This window comes from Mugil cephalus, chromosome 8 (assembly GCF_022458985.1).
Source record: "Mugil cephalus isolate CIBA_MC_2020 chromosome 8, CIBA_Mcephalus_1.1, whole genome shotgun sequence".
NCBI lineage: Eukaryota > Metazoa > Chordata > Actinopteri > Mugiliformes > Mugilidae > Mugil > Mugil cephalus.
In genome coordinates, this window is record NC_061777.1 from 15,561,110 (window position 1) to 15,580,405 (window position 19,296).

A 19,296-nucleotide genomic window follows, 5' to 3' on the forward strand; every position below is an offset into this window, starting at 1 on the left:
AAAAATGTGTCACGCGTAGCCATCTATTGCAGATTTGTGATTATAAATCATTATTTATGCATCATTATTTTCATTTATTCATCCATTGGGTCTCGACACGGTGCCCGTGTGCCAGCTAAATGGAAATGGTGCGCCGGCACGTGATGCAGTAGCAGTTAATTTCTGCAGATATTGAATTGTGACGTATTGCGGCCGAAAATCGCCGTTTCCGTTTTGATTTATAACCTTGTCTTTTCCCACACATACGGTCGTGTTAATGGCGGGCTGCGCGTGAAAAACACTGGCTAATTAGCATATCACGTAGCCATGAGCAGGCCTGAATCAGACGCGGCGAGGAGTCTCAGGCCGGCAAACCGCGTTCCCCTGTGGACCGCTGAATAGAAGTGGCCTGCTCTTGTGTGCTCTGTCTAAGGCTGTATGTTAATTTATGCCGTGTGATGAGAGGATAATTCATGTCTAAATCACCAGGCTTCCAACCCCCCCCACCCCCAAAACCCACAATCCAGACAGTGTCTATGGTAGCCGAAGACCCTAAGTCAACACCAGACGTATTCACATCACCCAGACCAAGACAGATTTACCCGGCTAATCAAAGCAGAGCGAAGGGGAAAGCATTCTTTTATCCGCACACTGCTTTATTCTTTATCAATCATTTATCCATAACATTTCTGTGTTAAAGTGAGCAGCTTGTGCAACGCGCTTTATTTAGTTGCGTCTCTTTTTTTTCACAGCTATCAAATACAGCTTCGCTTTTACTTGACAAAAAGTCACTTAGCGCTACGTGCATGCCTGTGGTCCGAGTTCTCTTAAGTTTTGGTGCCGCAGTGTTTGTTGCGCTGCTAGTATGACAGGAAATAGAATTTATCAACATGAAAACAAAGGTGTTATAGGCCCCTAGGGGGGACAGGGTCTAACAGGGGTCAGGACTGTGGGGCCTTGTCTAGACGGCCTGCTTTTGTGGTTGCAGGGTTTCAGCCGCTATGTCACCCTTTCAATAGGAGAACTTGACCCGTGTCTAGCAGCCGTGGGAGTTGCAGCCAAGGAAACGGGGAGAAATGGCGCTGATGAGCCAACACTTGAAGTGATATGTTTGGGGTATTTTAAGTCGAGGACGGCCTGGCTTTTAAAAATAAAATCGTGGTTGCCGTTTCCTTTTTAGTGCTTGACGTAGCCTATTTGTGGCAACTCTTACGCTGTGAGGAAATGTTTTCCAGCTCCGGATTAGTGCGTCACTCCAAACAGTACCTGATACAGAAAATATCTAGTCATGAGGAGTTAAAATCAACCAGTCACAATACCACAGGATCACCCATTAGATGCCAAATTGAAATCAATTCCTCCTACTCTCTTAGCTCCTGTCTTGGTGTATGCGGAGGGTACAGGGTGCTGCTACAGGGCATGGTATAATTGAAAGGCTGAAAAAGAATACTGCTTGTTTAAACCAACCAGCAGGCAGCGAGGGCATGATGGGAAAACAAAGCCGCAGCCCCAGGAGTGGGAGACACGACATCACTAATGGCGGAGCAGAAAGCATCACTGCTTCTGTTTTGTTACCCTTAGTCCTTGTGACAACTACTAGGTCTGAGATACGGCACAGTACAATTCAGGGATTGGAGTCTGAAGTTTGCATAGCTGAATGAGCCGGTTCAGGCCGCGTATAAGAGCGCTCTCCTAGGAGCTGGCTCAAGACTTATTTTAATTTCATTGTGGTGGTATATTGTCAGGCATCAGTCTAATTTAAAGATCAGTGTGTTGGAAAGTTTAGTTTTTTTGGTTTTTGTCGCCATGATGGCTTCATAAGTATTGGTGTAAACTGAATTTCACCTTTAATTTAGTTTTCATGCTTCTACAAATATATGGTACATCCAGAAGGAGCATGTGTAGACTAATGTGCTGTTGCACATAAGTCCTTTTATTTCCTCTCTCCGTTCCATGTGTGGTACCTGTGTAGTGTAAATAGCTGTGGCCAGTAAGTGATCGGTGAGTGCACAGCTTGTACGAATAAGCTATTCTATCTAAGCAATATTGAAAATCTGTGATGTTCCCCAAGACTCTTCCATTTCACATCTCCGTTGTTGTGTTTTTTTTTTTCTTCTTCCTATGGATAGGAGTTTGGCATGGGCTATATCTCTGAGGTATAAGCTACAGACGCTGTGAGTTCCCTCAAAGCAAATCAGCAGGCATGTCTGTCTCTTATTGACCCACATAAGGTTTCCCCACCCAAAACTTGGCAAGACGGTGGCTCATTTTAGCCGGCAATAAATATCAATGTTACATATCAATAAACCCATCTGAGAGGAGGGTAAAAATAGCAGGGAGGAAAGATGTGGGGAATGAGAGAGGGCAGAGGTGGGAGAACGGAGGGAGAGCGGGCGAATGAGAAGGAAGAGGGGGAGAAGGAGGCGGCGAAGGCTGCTCGTCTGTTTCGGCCCCGTGGTCTCGTTCCTCCTGGGACAGCCGAGCACTGTCAACATTCTGCACTTCAAAATCAATCACTCTCAACTGGACGAAAAAGACACGTGTGCACGCTCGCGCGCGCAAACCGGGCGCACGTTTGCACAACATGTTGCAGGCGGCGTCTTCTGTCCTCGTTCGGCTTCAACGAGGCAGCCCCAGCGTGTCAAGGCAACGCGCGAAGGCGGCGCCGCGGTGATGTGATCGTTACAGAGGCAGAGGGTAGGATGTCAAACCGGCAACAATATCCAAACTCGAGGAGGAACGTCGAGATAGCACGGGACCGCATTAGCTTTTTTTCGTGATCCGGTGACGTGCAAAGAGCACAACTGACGCACACGTGACATGATTGATATTGATGAAAGGGGGCATGATCCGACAGGGCTGTGGAGGTAGAAAGTCGGATGAAGAAAGACAGGGGACTACTGTTCAGCAGCAGCATGCTCATTGCGCTTGATTTCTCTCACACAAAATAAAAAGTCAAACTTTATTTTCAATGACAGTATTGTCATTCGAGCCCGAACATGCCGCTGCACTGCAGCTCTGGCGCTGAAACTCTATCCAGCCGCCGTGGTTTCCAGACCGTCTGAAAGAATAACCAGAGAGTTAAACACACACCAAAGGTAGTTTAAGCAAGACCTCATTTTTCTCACTGTGAAGTTTCCAGACTTGGAGTTCTGTATCTTGTCGTCTGCTGGGATCATGGGGCGGATAGTACTTGTGAATCTTCTCCCAAACAAAATAAGATAACACAAAGTCCTGCTATCTGTAGATAAAAGTGAAATACCATCTAGTGGAGAAAAAAAAAAGAGAGGAGGGAGGCAAAGAAAGGAGCAAAAAATAAAGTTCTATCACATAATGGAGTTTAGAAGTTCTGTTCTTTACTTTTCCTCTCCAGCAGTTACCAAGGTCATGTTCGCGGGCCAATTTTTTTTTTCTTATTTCTTGTTTTATTCGATCTCAGCGTGAGCAATAGAATTGTTACATGTATTTTTTTTTCTTTAATGCTTTCAGGAGTTCAAATTTAAGTAGCTGCCAATGCAAAGTCATCTTGAGATCTCTGTGGTTACCGGGTGGTTTCGGGTCCGGTTGTGCCATGTGATGTGCTCGGGCGCATTATGACTCTGACTGACATCGTCTCACGTTTGCTTGTGTCTTAGTCATTGGATTTATCCACCAAGTCATCTGCCAGTCACTGTAGCACAGTTTGACCTGTGGTGCTTTTTCATGGATAGTGGCAGGTTATAAATGAAGGTAGGAAATCATGCAATGCGCTATAACAACGTTTTCCATGTACTTCAGTGTCCGGGTCAAAATGTATTCCCGTGCTACAACAAGATAAAACAGAAACAGGCCTGTGAGTTTCATAGAATAATTAATATAAATATTAATGTGTGAGGTTGGCCTACATTAAAAACAAGCAGTGCGCTAATATTTCTTCAAACAATTAATTGTTAATTAATTTACTGTGTTCTTGTGTTAACTAGTTCATGCTGCACATACATTAGTTTACTTACTAAACTGGCATAATTAGCTCTTTTAGAGAGAGAGTAGCATGTGTCGGGGGAGTATGAGACACTGTGGCTTTGCTTTTGCTTCGTGCTTTCTATGAATGTAGGGATATGCAAGTATGTTTTTTTTTTTTTTGTTAATTTCAGAAGGTTAATTGCTGGATACAAGAGTTCCAGCGCTTACAGTGTTCCCAGTGTTTGTGCAGGTGCATTTGTAGCAAGCCGGCCATCGGATTGGCTTCCAGGCTAGTTGTAATGTCACATAGGATGTATGCAGATGAACTCATTTAACTCGGATCTTTGTTGAGCACACAGTCATTTTTAAAACGGCGTTGTAGTGTCAAACTCTGGCCATAAATCATTCCGCACGATGAAGGTCAAACATCAAAAAAAAGAAAGAAAGAAAAAAACAGACCAAAACAGATTTTTCAGAGCAGAAGGATGTGAATGAATAGGCAATGGTTTGGTCATAAATGAGTGAACTTGATTTTCTTCTGGTTCATGGAATCCACTCTGCACTACATTTCATTTTGATCTGTTGAGCCGGTGTGTGTCAAGGTGAATGCTGGTAATATCCTGAAAAATATCTGTATCTTGCACTGCCACACAAACAGTTAGTGCACAATGACTGTAAAATTTGTTGCAGTTTTTTTTTTTATTTTTTGAGGGGGAGGGGGGTTCTGGGGTAACATGATCAGTGAGTATGGGTTCCTCCACATTCTGCACTCCAGCATTTATAAGCGTGACCTTATGTTATCACTACTCACATCTTATAGCCAGCGGAGAATACGAACACAGTATTATTGATGGGCCCATGGCGGTTTATGTCATTATAGGGTTCATTTTTATTGTGTACTTGTAAAGTTAAGCATTTTCTGCCAGCTGCGGTAGTAACTGGATCGCTTGCACATGATTTCGTGTTGCATCCTTCGAACTGATGCCAAGACAAGTTTGAGCTATTTTAACACTCCCGAGACACTTTTCTGTAGATGCTTCTTTTATTTTGCTAGTTACCTGTAGATGTGACACCGCTGGCTCCAGGGCATCCTTTTGTCTCATCACAAAAGCCGGTAGCGGTTGATGCAAACATCACCGGACACTCCTGGAATACACACCGTCTCACCTGTCACGCTGTAACAATCACGTCAGCGACGTGCCGCAAACATGAGGTGCAAAAATGTACACAGACACAGCCATCAGCTTGGATTTATGTCCTGTATGACCACTGACGTGTTTTGCCTGTGTGTGTGTGTGTGTGTGTGTTTGTCTGTCTGTCTGTCTGTCTGTCTGGCTGGTGGAGAAGGTGGGGGGGGGGGGGTGTAGGTGGAGGCCATCTTTCATCTCTTGCTATGATCAGGTATTCTACATGATATGATATGATGATACAGGCCCAATTAAGGGATGGGGCTGTGTGAAAAATGTGATGACAGGGCAAGCGGAAGACTCGACTATGATCTGACATCTGAGAGGGAGACACATACAAGGGAAGAGAGAGTGTGAACGGGTGAGAGAGGCAGCAAAATAATGGGTAAGGGTGGGGGAGGGCAAGAGAGGACAGATGAGCCTAAAAGACAGCTGTAAGAAAGAAGGGAAGAGCGATGCCGGTGGAGGAAATGAAGATGGGAAGAGTGTGAGAAAAATAGGGGGAATCAGTGTTAAGCAAGGAAGGATGGAGAGAATTAATATGATTAGGAAAGAGAGGGGGAAATGGAGAGACGCATGGAGATGAATGAAGAGTAATAACAGAAAAGGGAGAGGAGTGAGGCTTTTTTTCTCCCGGAAGATACAATTTGTCAGGAGAAATTATGACACCAATTTTTATGTGCCTTGTGTGTGGATGAAATTGCAGGGAAACTTTGCTACTTCTCAAAACAGGGGATCGGCATAAAAGAGGTAGATTTTAATTGTTATACTTAGCGCTTCATTTGATTTGGCGGACGTGGAGTACTACACCGCGGTGCCACACGTTGCGGAATAGAACATATTTTAAACAGGGAGGCTTCTCCGTGCTGACGGAAATTTGTTTCCCCCACATTTCGTAAACTACAACTGTGTCAGGTGTATGATGTTGATCAGGACGCACGGTGCTTTGATCACACTGCCAGCTTTTATCAGCGTGCATGCTCTTTTCAAAACCAAATAGGACCCAATTATGTCAAGCACATTGTTCTCTACCTGGAGTGCCGCAGCACTGCACAGAAAGGAGGAAATAACTTGCACTTAAAACATCACTTCAAGGGGGGAAAAAGTCTTTATTTGGCTGTCAAAAGACATACTTGTTAGACTCAATCATTTACATGAAATAAATGCAAGTTTAAATGTGTAAAATATTCTTGTCTTATTTTCGACAGTGTTCTCACGTACGAAAATCCATACATAAATACCGCAGTGCCTCTCAGGGTAAAGTCTCGGTAGGCTTCAGGTCATTGTCAGCTTCATCTCCTTGAATTTCGACAGAAATGCTGAAATTGGGTACAGAGGAGGTTCAAGTGTTGTAGAGAGACTGTTCCGAGAGTTTATGAGATACATGAGTGGACATCTCGAGTCCTCCGTCATGCTGAAATTCAGGCGTCGTCCTCCGTCTTGATCGGGAGAACTCGCTCACCTAGAAACAAGGAAAATATGGAAAAACTAAATTAACACTAGAAATCTCAATTGATAATTTCATACATGGGGTAAAGATTAGTTACACTTTATCCACAACCACGCAACCTCCGTGCATATAGTTTGCCATTGTCGAAGCGTGAGGGACAGCGCTCGTTGTAGAGTTTCATCACATCCCAGAGCAAGATCCTTCAATGAAAGGCGCTCAGTGAGCTGTGAGTTCCCAGTGTACTTGAAGGCGACAAAGGCCTCAGCAATATCCGCTGACATTAGTCCACCTCATATCACGCTGCACTTTCCTCCCATTGTTCCCTCTGCACTTCTCACATGTATTGTCTTACATGATATCCTTAGAACCCGATAAGACGCCCAGTGAAGGTTTTTGTAGCTGAGGACACAGGCCTGGGAGTGTCTCAGGGTTACAGCTGCTTATTATTCTCTCATAGAGGCGACTGGAAGACTGTAGGGTCTGGGGAACGCCTTATCGGATCCCCTGTACACTCCTAGCCTAACCTGGGTTACCTGCACCTCCAGCCCTTCCTCCATTACCCCTGCCATACCTGACACTCCCTTCCTCCAAAAAGACATTATGGTATTACATTTCCTCGAAACTATAGAGCTCGTTGACAAGCACGGGAGGCATTCTGGGGCCCGATATGAATGTATGGGCCGTACAGAGCAGCTGAGGTCATTTGAGACCGTAAGTATGACTGACTGGCTCAGTTAAATCTTCAATACGCGGTGTCATTGTCTGCGTCAGACAACAAAGACGGAGCAGCACGTCACTTTAGGATCCCATGACTTCAGTAGACTCTTGCTCTACGTCTATTTGCTGATTTATCTTTTCATAAATGTCTTAAGAGAGGATGACTCCTCTGCAAGCCGCTATAAGTGCAAAACTTTTTTCCAAGAAATATACAAGAGAAGTGTTTTGACCAGGCTGTCTCCTTCAAAAAGAAAAAAACCCTCTGATATTTGGCTGACAGTACAGAACAGTTCAGGGTTGGCAGGGGGTCCCTGGGACATCAACGGCTAAACTCAGCCCAACTCCGAAAGATGAAGGGAGGTGCATTCAGACAACTCAAGCACACCACCCTGTCTGTTCACAGCACCTCAAGGGCACACGCTGCCTGCCCGTCTATCTGTGGCAGCTGATCGTAAGTCAAAACTACATGTGCCTTCTTTGCTGACACTGCAGTTTAATGCCTATATATAAGGAGGATGTCCACAGTATGTGCTTGTGCGTAAAAACTTAAGCTTTCAGTGACTTAGGAACTAATTGTGATAAAAATCGATCAATTAATCAATCAATCAATTTGATTGGACGAAACAAACTGAGGGGGCGGGGCTGTCTATCAGGGCATACAAAAAGGTAATTTTTTACAAACTGGGGTATATACATTTTTTAACTCTGTCAGTTGTCATAGCATTTCATTGATAAGCTCAACTTTAGATGCACATCACAACACACCTACAACACACCTGCTACCAGATCATCCGTTTTTTTTCTTAGTGACCCAACTCACCCACTTTCTGTACGTAGACGTGGAGGCTAAGGTTACTATTAATTTGTTGTAATCACGAGATGGAGCTAGTTTCAGGGAAACTCACTTTTTTTTTTGTTCCCTACTTTCTTTTTCCACAAATATCATTGTCTTCAGGTCTTTGAAATAAACTGGTGAAGACGTATGCAAACCTCATAACTAGGAACAACGGCCAAAACACTGATAACAAAGCACAGGTTATGAGAAAAACAACAAACTTCCCAATAGTATAACCTGTTTATGGACATCCCTTAACTATACATCTAGAATCAAATCATAATGAAAAATGTGTCATTCTGACTGCATTATTCAGTGCCAGTAAGCCCAGTTTTTTTCCAAATCAGATCTGCATGCATGGATAGTTGCCGTGATTTTTATGACAATGCGTTTATGCAGAATAACGCTGGAATTTTTGGGAGTGCTCTCCCCTCATCACCAAAAAAAAAAAAGATTTCATGTCAAAGTCTCCCTCAGGAAATTGACAAAGGCAGAAAGTAGTGTCTGCCGTTGCCCCAAGTAGGATAACAGGGTGGAGGAATAGTACGCCTTTGTCTCTTTTTGCTAACTACTCCCAGTAGACAGTAGTCAGATGCCTCCATTCTCCTTATGGAGGGAAATGAGGCTGCTTATCTGCAGAGAACAAAACTGAACCGAGGCCTTTCAGAACTGGAGGAGACTACTTATAAGGACTACATATACTATATATATATATATATGTATTAAAGCACTAAGTAAAATGGCTACATTTATCTCATATAATCTAGGCTATTTTTACACATATAGCACATCTGCCAACAAAAAGAGTGAGGGTAGTAAATGGACATATATGCACACAAACATGAACCCCAAACATGCGCAAAGATGCGACACAAACACATTTCTCCACCATCCCATTCTCTGCCTTTACTCCTTTCTCTACCCATCTGTGTCCGTGCTTCTGAACCTTAGGGAGACATATTCTTTTTCATCTGTCAGTATGGATGGAAACAGGCATGTTCAAAACACACAACAATGGCCTCGCCAGCACCAAGGAGGCTCTGTGTTTTGTATGCTTGAAGCACTGCATTATCTCCTAAGTGTCTAGCAACCCCAGTATAGTAAATAATGGATGCTCTTCTTCCTTCTGAAAACCCCTTCTTTCACTTCAGGGACCAGTCATGGTTTACCTGTATAAATGCCCTTTCTGTGTCTTTGGAAAAACGTATAGCTCTAAAGGATGTGGGTCAGACCATTTCATTAGCACAGCATTTCTTTCCGTGTCTCCTTCAATCAGCCTTTTGACGGAAGCAATGTCACTCAAAATGTCTAACACACACTTTCATAGAGAGAGCGCTGAGAAAAAGCAGAGTGCCGATCCATAGTGGGGAATTTGTGGAGTATGGGCTACTTAACAAGAGGGCAGCAACAGAAGTGATTGAAAGGAGAGAGCATAGTCACCTCTGAGATCAGCTGAGCATCACTGTTGTCTTTAGCGTGGACCAGTCCAGTCATTACGCCACTTGCTTATGGGACGCGGTCAATGACGTCTCCACCCGGCCTAAAAACACAGGACAGGTATAATGTTTAGTGCTGGAGACACACAGATACACACAAAGTTATAATCATGTCACAAAAATCTGCAGAGAATCGGAAGATGTGAGTCCTGCGAATTATTTAGATGCTTTTTGGCCTACATGTTTCTCTATACTTTGTACAGTTAAAGCATAACAGGAGGTAGGACTGGGCAGAACTATAGTGTGCCACTACATAAGTAAGTCTCTTTGGTCTCCCTCCCCCGTTCATTCTGAGGTTACATCGAAAGAGTTTCAGCTACTGTGAATTATTTACTTGATTCACCATTCGGCCCTTTAACCCCTCAGCAAATGCACAGGCAGTCAGGGTTAAAAATACACTCCCACAGGATCTGAGTTTGACTTCGTGTGTGTGTGTGTGTGTCTGTCTGTGTCCGTCCATGTGAGTGCGGACAGGGAGGTTGATTTAAAATATAAAACAGTATATAACCCCTGTCACATAACGCACCTTCCTCTCACACTCTTCCTGCCTCTCTTTTACAGACACACACACACACACAAACTCATCAGAGCATCATTATGTGGATACTTTCCGAGTGAGAATCCTGGCTGTCCCAGATGGGATTATTATAACACAGCTTGATCCGTGCAAGAGCCATGAGTGTGATTGTGCAAGTCTGTGCCTGACAGTGTGTTTTAGTGTGAGTGCATGTTTGTTAGAAAGTGAGACCTGACCTGAGTGAATGTGAGGCTGCACCTCTCACCGTGTGAAAAAGTATGAAATATATAACATAAAACTGTGCCATATCGGACCATTAGCAAGGAGGCGTTTTCACTGACAACCATGTCAAACTATATATATAAAAAAAACTGGCTTACAAGAGAGGATGTAAACAAAAGGCATCTTCATGTTAAGTTTCTGAGTCAAAGGCGAAAATAAAGGTGTCAGGGAAACGGGCCTGTCTTTCACCAAACTGACTCAGGCTTCCCCTCTGACTGAGTGAATAATAATGTCACAAAGATATGTGGGCCTTAATGGATCAGCACACACACACACCCACACACACCTACATCAACTTTCCTTGGCCATGTTGCCGTGGTATATCCCTGCATGCAGCCGGGTTGTCATGGATACACCCAGACACATCCGCCATCCCATATGCGGGGGGATGCTGAGCGCTTCAGAGGGGCTGGCGCCGAGACTAGTCCCCCCCCACCACCACCACCACCCCCAAAACCCTCAGCCCCCTTTCTCTACCCCTTCCCCCAAAATGAATCCCTGTCCCTTATTCTCCCCGAAAACGGGCTCAGCCTTAAAAAAAAAAAAAAAAAAAAGCTCTCTGCTCGTCAACTATGTCGGCCTGGAACGACGCAGCGGCTGTGTTTTTGCAGTGCTGCGGCCCTCCTCTCCTTGCCTCCCTTGGATGTCGCAGGATCACAATCGCACAATGAAAGGGCCGTAAAACACGCTGGTACCGGTTTAATTCTTGTCTGAGAAAAACTAAAATAGATGTTGAATCAGGAAAATGTGTGTGCACGCATGTACGTGTGTGTGTGTGTGTGTTAGCCTCAGGGCTGTGGTTAAGCCTGCAGTTCATCCTGAACTGATCCTTTTCATTAGCCATTATCAATAATTCAACATTGCACTTGCTTTAATGGTTTAATGTGGGCAAACCCTCAATCTGAGCACATCCACACTGACACACACACACACACACACACACTCCCATACACTCCGCTTAATAGCACTCACTCTCTTGGCCTGCGCCCAATGCCACCGAGGTGAATATAGATGTGTAAACGTGCACATAACACAGTCGGCGCACCTACAGCCTTTAAAGATAAAATACCTATCAATCAGAGACCCCTCTCTGCCCTACCAGGGAGTCACGGGATCCCTTGATTTAGAGAAGAAATCATTTATTATTTCCCCACAAAAGTCTGTTTTACTGTATATCGAGTTATATTTGCAATAAAAAAAAGGCACATCAAACCCTTTAGTCTGAGATGAGGAAATGAAAGGGTTAATCTTTTATGACATGCCCCCTCCCAGCCTTGCTCTCTTCGCCCGCCCTTTCATATTCTCCAATATGGCAGCGCTCGCCGCCTGCACATATGCTGAAAAAAAATAATCCTCTTTGATTGGAAGGCTAATTTGAAGTGTCAATTATTCTTATGCAAATCAAGGTACAGTTTCTCACGTCTGGAAATGGGCTGGGGCCGTGGCGTGTGCGTGCACATTAAATCTCCCTCCAAAAAAACATACAGCGCCATTACAGCCCCCCTCCCCTCCAAGTCTTGATCTATACCTCTCGTGGAAGGAAGCCGACATACAAAGAGAGAGCCCGCATAATGGGACGAGGATATTTGCATGCACGTCGTCGCGGATTGGCAGAAATAACGGTAACAACGGCAAGGTAGTGAAAGTCACCTCCCAAAATGTACGGCAGTCCAGCGCCATGGTTCTACATTGTAACATACATAATAAAATGATGCTGAAAAAACAGCGAGGACGTGGATGCATGATGGGAGGTATTGCGGGTGAACAAAACAATTTACCAAGGCTTTTCTTTCCAGAAACACTTTCTTCTGCTATTTCCATACCAAAGGTGAAAGCGGCAAATGTAATCCCGGTGTCTGTACAAGCTAAATATTGTTTAAAGAACCGGGAGAGAGGATGAAAGGGGAAATCAACAGTGTCAGCGTGTGTCTAAAAGCTCCCAATCACGTCCAAGTACAGTCTGTGTATGCATGCTCCCCTTGATTGTAATTAAAGCTATGGAACCAAGCCTGAATCGGGATGAGAAATGTGCAAAACGGAGACAAAAAAAAATAAAAAAAGGCAAAGCAGATAGAGACCTCTACAAACAGACTCTGTTGTCTGACCCTCTCAGCTGATGTTGCAGTTCAAATAAGTAAAAGGCTTTTCAGGCCCAAAACAGGATCAAACAACCTGCTGCGGAGTCTGGTTACACCATAACAATAGCTTACATTCATTCTCAGATTCAACACACAAGCTTTTACCTCAAAGGGAGTTGAGGCTGAGAGTAGGTCTAGTTTGGAGGGTGGGTACGTGCGCATATGGAAGGGGGAGTGTTGCGATATCTTATACGATAATGGCGTTCCGCAGATTAGATGGTATCAGCCTACCATGTTTGTTTTCAACCGTCGGCTTCTGCAGTGCTACTGAGATCTATCAACCCTGCAGGCACTCTCAATCTCAAGGAAAACCTTTAGATATTGTCAGAGAGAGCGGAGTACGCTGATAGATAGCGTTCAGAACCCTGAGATACTGACACGAGTGCAGCGGTGCGCTGGGAAAGTGAAATATTTTGGAAGCCTGAAGTTTGGCCGCGTTAAACATTTGACGCACTTCTAATTGACTGAGAGATGGGACGGTAATTTTTACACTTCCCTTCATTAGCTCAGGATTTTATACTCGAGATGTTCTGACAGACTCCCAACAATGCCAAATTGCCAGCCACGAAAGCCATCCATGTAAGCTTCTATCTCCACGGCAGACTATCTGATTAATCACATGTCCACAATAGACAGCTACTATCTGCTACCCTGCTAAAGCCCTGCTTCTCAGGCGGTGAACAGTAGTCTGGCACTTTGTATTTGTTTTGTACTGGCTCAGTAGTTCTGGGGAAATTAGTATGCAGTCAGGGATGGGAGGGCTTGTCAAGATCAGGAAGAAATCTCTACCCACCCACTGGGTGGATCTACATTCATGAACAAGGTTGACAAGAAAGCTGACTAGTGTAAAGACAAGGAGCAAATAAAATGGCGGAGAACGCTCTGAATATTCTTTTTCATATGAGTGCACTGAGAACACCTTTATAGACAGGCCTGTTCTCCATCTGTCTGTCTTGTACGTCTGTTCATCTGTCAAGACGCTCTCCCTCTCTCTGCCTCCGTCGTTCTCACACCCCTAGCCCCTCTTCTCTTTTCGAAAACTATGTGTCATGCACGTCAAAATGCTAAGGCCAGTTCTTTTGAGGGTGTTCTGCTGGACCATAGAGCGAATAAACATCCATGTCAGGAGAAAGCGATCTGGGGCCCTTCTCTCGCTGAGCCCGAGCTCTCCTGGGAAACACGCAGCTCATACAATGGATAGAGGAGGCCTTTTGTTGAGTCTCTGGGAGCTGCAGGGCTAGCTCTGGATCAAACAGGGGTGTGTGTGTGTGTGTGTGTGTGTGTGCGCGTGCGTGCGTGCGTGCCTGCATATGTGTGTGCATTTCTGCATTTTGTGCGCACACACACGCAAACAAACCACGATGAAGTGCACACACCTTTGCAACCCCCTACCCACCCACCCCCACACTCACACACTCACATGGGATCACAGACTTTCCTCATCTCCCTAAACTCAGTGTGACTAAGTAAACTTCTTCACCCTTTTGCGGTGGTTACAGAGGGCAGGGAGATGAATTTGAAACAGGCAGCAGGAGAAGAGGGAAGAGACAAAGAGGAGAATAGTGACGTAAATCAGCGTTGGACTGATTTAACCTGGTTTAATGTCATTCCAAATGCCTTTCTGTTGTACTATATACAAATCACAGTTCAAAGCTTGTGGCTAGACTCCCTCCTGTGGTCCATGGAAGAGTGGGGGGGGGGACCACTTGTGGATAACATGTTTGTGTAACACAGGTTGTATATTACATTGACATGTCTCAAATACGTGGTCTAATATTGTCATGTTGGGGGAAGGGCTGGACAAGGAAACAATAACTACCAGAATGTACAATAGGTGTGCGTTCTTAGACGTGTAGCAGTATCGCTGTATTTATCATGTGTGAATATTATTATTATTATTATTATCATATGTGGTGACGATACAGACACGAGAACACAGAAGTGGTACAGTTCTTCTCGTCATTCCAAAATGCATTTTAATAAATTTCCATTCGCGGCCGCTGCCTTGCTCCTGCCCGTCTGCCCCTCACGTTGGATCTATGAGAATCCTCCTGACTGAAATGAACTCACACCGTCTGACCCCATTCATCCCCAACACTGCACTTTCTCTGGGACTCCCCCCCCCCTCTTTTCCAGCCCCCCCGGTTTCCCACAGACCCCCGCGCTCCTCTCTTCCCCTCTCTCCCTCGCTCTCGTCGCATCCTCCCCTTCTCTCGCTCTACCTTCCCAAGCCCCCTCCCCTTCCCAAGTCTCTGCCTTGCTTTCAACTCCAATTTTGGGCACAATGAAGTTGTTCTGGCTGACAGTTTGGCCAGTAGAATAAGTGTTGTTTGAGCCTGCTGTGTGGCCCTGTAGTGGGCCCATTCTCCCCCTCGCCGGCTCAGTTACCGAGAGCCTTGTTGGTGGGACACGGAAGACATCCGTCCCCACACTCCCACCCTGACCCAAACAATTAGCCTCAAACCGCAGTGAGGCTCACCTGCGCCTCCTCTCCACATGCACGGATAGAACATGTTCAACACACACACACATGAAAGGCTCTTTCATTTTCCTCTTTACCACAAATATAAACAGCATTTGCCAGCAATTTTGAGAAGGCAGAAACTTTTTTTTCTTTTATATCCTCCATGTTATGACTTCATATTCTCTTGCATCTGTTGTGGTGCGATCGTTGCTACGGCAAAGCCAGGTTGGCCTGATTTACTCAGTTACCCCATGTCTTGTAGGACGTGTCAGAAAGGATTCTGTATTGGGGTCAGCTGGAAAGACAAAGCCTGCAGCCCTCTCTCCTCTGTCGCTTTCAGTAAGCATCAACCAGGCTCTCTTTCTCTTTTCCCCCACTTCTGCCCCCCCCTCAACCCCTCTGTATCTTCTCCAGTTTTCTCTCCGGTTTCTCTGTTCCAATGAGTTATCAAACAAATACAAAAATGCAACCTATAAATATTCTTTCTATGCGCATCCACTCTGACATGTACACACACAAAAGAACACACACACACACACACACACACACACACAGGGAAGCTGGGACATGAGAAAGTGGCTGGGAGAGGCCCTGATGGGGGGACCATATGTTCAGGCGTTGTATATCAGTCGGCTCGCCCCCAGCGCTCTGCCAGACCACCATAACTTAGTTTGTCTTCAGCACAAAGTTTGGTCCAAGCTTGGCTGGGTTCATTAGGAACCTATTCTCTGGAACCAATGAAGCTCAACAGACCTCCAACAAAGGAGCTAATCACACCCGCTGCTGCTCCCTCTTTCTCACCTTCCCTCTGGATCCCAAAACTTTGCCCCCGTCATGTCCACACGGTCTCACAGATGTACCAAACGGAACACCCAAATACGAGAAATCTGCTCATGCCAAACGGCGGTAAACGCAGGAGACGGCAGCGGTCGCACCTTTCATTCCTCTCGCCACGCCGCTGAAACAAACACGGATAATTGTGTCTCCGCTGCGGATTCGCACATGCAGCTGTTTGTGTGTGTGTGTGAGCGGACTCGCCGAGTGTCGCGTTCTCACCTGACAGACACCTGCCTCGGATATGTGTGTTTTTAAGAAGCCGTGCGTAGAAGGAGCGCGCCCGCCTCCAGTGTCTTGTATGTGAATCTGAGTGCATGCGTGTGCAAAAGGATGCGGCGCACTGACAATGGAGAGCCCCAGGGTGCAGAATACTTGAAATGACCTTGAACCTCAGCATTCTCCATTCCCATGGCTGCAGGGACGGTGAGCATGTCTGTATATCGGTGCGTGGTTGTGTGCGTGTTTGAGAAGCGGAGCAGCGGGCTTTGCATTTTGTTTTTGTGCACACAACAGCGCCTCCGAATTCTGTTACACCACCAGGTTTAAATATTTTTCCATGTCGTCCACAATTTGTATTTTTCTCTAAATTCTTTTAAGAGAATTTTTTTCCAGCTATTGTGTTTGAAAATGCATCGCATGTTGTTGATCTTATCACATCAGAGTGAGCTATCCACTGTCACACATGTGCTTGTGTGCCCCACTACCCCCTGGCCCGCGGTGACTGTATTTGCTCACCCTGCATCCAGCAGAGAAAGCGGCTCACTCCACACCACGTCCCCTACTGTGCACACAGGCTAAAGGCAAGCATGAACACGGTTGATCTGGACATGGTTTAAACACACAGACACTGTACACACAGGACGGTCCCAACGCACACAAAAACCACGCACAAACATACACGTATCGATGTGAACGCAGATGAAGAGGACTAGGCGGGTTAAGGACGATGGTAGGGGGTACTAATGGCGAAGAGAGAACCAGCAAGGGGTGGTAAAGGCCATACCAGTGGGCCCTGCTTGGACACAAATGTCAGCAGCATGAGTACCTGCACAGAGAAACCCAGCAGTGAGAGATGATCAAGGAGAAACAGATAAAGAGTAAAAAAACTAACTTTACAGCCCCAAAGAGAAACACTCATCTTTGTAAAGACAGTATTTTGAGACCGGGTTTGAAGGGAAAAATAATCCAAGATGTTTTGTTAACTTTCTTATCTTTCACATTTTGGAGGTTTTTATTCCAGAAAGGGACAATGAAAATAACTCCGAAGCAATTTCCATTGTTAACGTATTTAAAAATCGAATTTTATGCATTAAAACAACATGAATAAATGCAACATCATCTGCCGGTCACGTGACTCGAACAGATAAAATGCTATATGCGCCCTTCCCTCTCTTGTGTTGTGTTGTCATTCCTGCTCCGTTCATTCGATGTTCAGCTTCTGAATGTTAGAGAGAGAACAGATTGCCCTCAGCAGCCTAAAAATACAGAGTGCGTTACAAGCATTTCGCACTCGCGCTTGAAAACGCCAACAGATGCAAACATGTAAGCACACATGAACGGAGATCCTTAAAATCAATTTTTTTTCTTGTTTGAAAGGTCAAGAAATCAACACTGCACCATTCCAGAGCGCTTCGATGAGCAACACAGCACTTACAGTATACACATGCACTCAACGTAGAGAGAACCTCTACTTCATACCTCCTCCCAACTGTGAATATACGTTCATGTGAAGCATTTTGTATTCAGCATTGCATTACTGAAGTGTGTGTGGATTGTAAAACCAGCACCCTACAATATCATGTGCAACCATTGTCTAATATATACTGTTTTTGAAGCAACACAGATGTTTAAAATTACACAGCTTGATTCTAGTCCCACTCCATTAACAAAATATGTTTTAATCCACTTTGAACTTTTCAAGACCATTTTCAGAAATATTTTTCTTCCGTAGCTCATTCCTGAACAGGTCACAACCCTCCATGTAGGTTGGACGCAGGAATTTTCACAAACCGCCCCAATAATAGCCCACCACCGCTAGTTCTGTGATAAAAATGCAGAATTTAACTGCACAGCAGCTGCAAGCATTGACAGCAAGGCCACTTACACCTTTAGTTCTCTGTGTTGAATTCACCACTGGCAGTCAAGGCTCATGCGTCTTTTCTGAAAAGGGTTGTGTGATTGGGGCTCGACGGATGAGGGAAGGACACTCAGCCTGGACTAATAAGGATGTTAAATGTCTAAAGCCCATCAGGAAGTGCATGTGGGTGTCTGTGTCATTGTCCAATGACTTAATTTCTGCCAGGGTGGATGAAAACACAATCTTAATTGGGGTCAGTGGAGTTTCTAAAGCTCCAAAGCTCCATTTTAGCTGAAATTGTGTGGTTGTTATGTGTAAACATAATGAAAAAAAAAGTACAGCTACGAAAACAAAAGCTGGGGTGGTGTGTGTAACCATAGACATTTAATTGTTGGTGTATGCAATATCACGTGCTCAGAGTTTGATAGAGTCAGTTTCATTTTAAAATAATCTGCTGAAAGCTTAACGCTTCTCTGACTTTATCTTAAATCTGAGTTTACCCTTAATATACACTACCTGGCCAAAAAAAAAAAAAAAAAAAGGGCACCACCAACAAAAAGGTCACATGCACTCATATTTCATTGGACCACCTTTAGCTTTGACTACAGCTGCATTCACTGTTGCATTGTTTCGATAGGAATCTTTTGCAATGTCCCAACATTTATTTCCATCCATCCAGTGCATTAATTTTTCCCCAAGATCTTGTATTGATGATGGGAGAGTCTGGCCATTGTGCTTCTCCAGCACATCCCAAAGATTCTCAGTGGGGTTAAGGTCTGGACAATCCATGTGTAAGAATGATGTCTCATGCTCCCTGAACCACACTTCCACAGTTTGAGCCTGACGAATCCTGGCGTTGTCATGTTGGAATATGTCCGTCCCATCAGGGAAGAAATCCATTGATGGAATAACTTGGTCATTCGGTATATTCAGGTAGTCAGCTGACCTCATCCTTTGGGCATAATGTTACTGGAGCTAGACCCGAGCAACTGCACCAACCCCAGATCATAGCACTGTGTCCACTGGCTGGTACAGTAGACACGAGACATGATGGGTACATCACATCATCTGCCTCTCTTCCTACCCGATGCCCCATAACTATATCCTTTGTGTTTTTAATAATGCTTTGGGCAGTTCTTAACCCAGTTTTAGCAGTTTCTGCTTCATTCTCCTTCCATGTTTTCCCTGATTGACGCTTGCCAAACATTTGACCCTTCTCAAACAGACTCAAACAGATTTTCCACGGCCACTGGATGTGTCTTTCCACATGGTTGTTTAAGAAATAAGATTATACTCATTGCATCAGTTGGGGTTAAATAACTTGTTGCAAGCTGAAAAATAATCACTCATGCAGTAATTATCCAACAGGAAGCTT

The 19,296-nt window shown here is 44.8% G+C and overlaps 1 long non-coding RNA gene across 1 annotated transcript in view; it reads right to left on the reverse strand.

The window, feature by feature from the left end:
* Positions 1 to 6,197: 6,197 nt before the first annotated feature.
* Positions 6,198 to 19,296, reverse strand: part of LOC125011662 — a 36,680-nt gene continuing 23,581 nt past the window's right edge. The window contains exons 3-4 of the long non-coding RNA XR_007113214.1: positions 9,551 to 9,650; positions 6,198 to 6,570 (exon numbers count right to left, since the gene is read on the reverse strand). This is a non-coding gene — a long non-coding RNA (uncharacterized LOC125011662). The remainder of the gene's footprint in view (positions 6,571 to 9,550; positions 9,651 to 19,296) is intronic.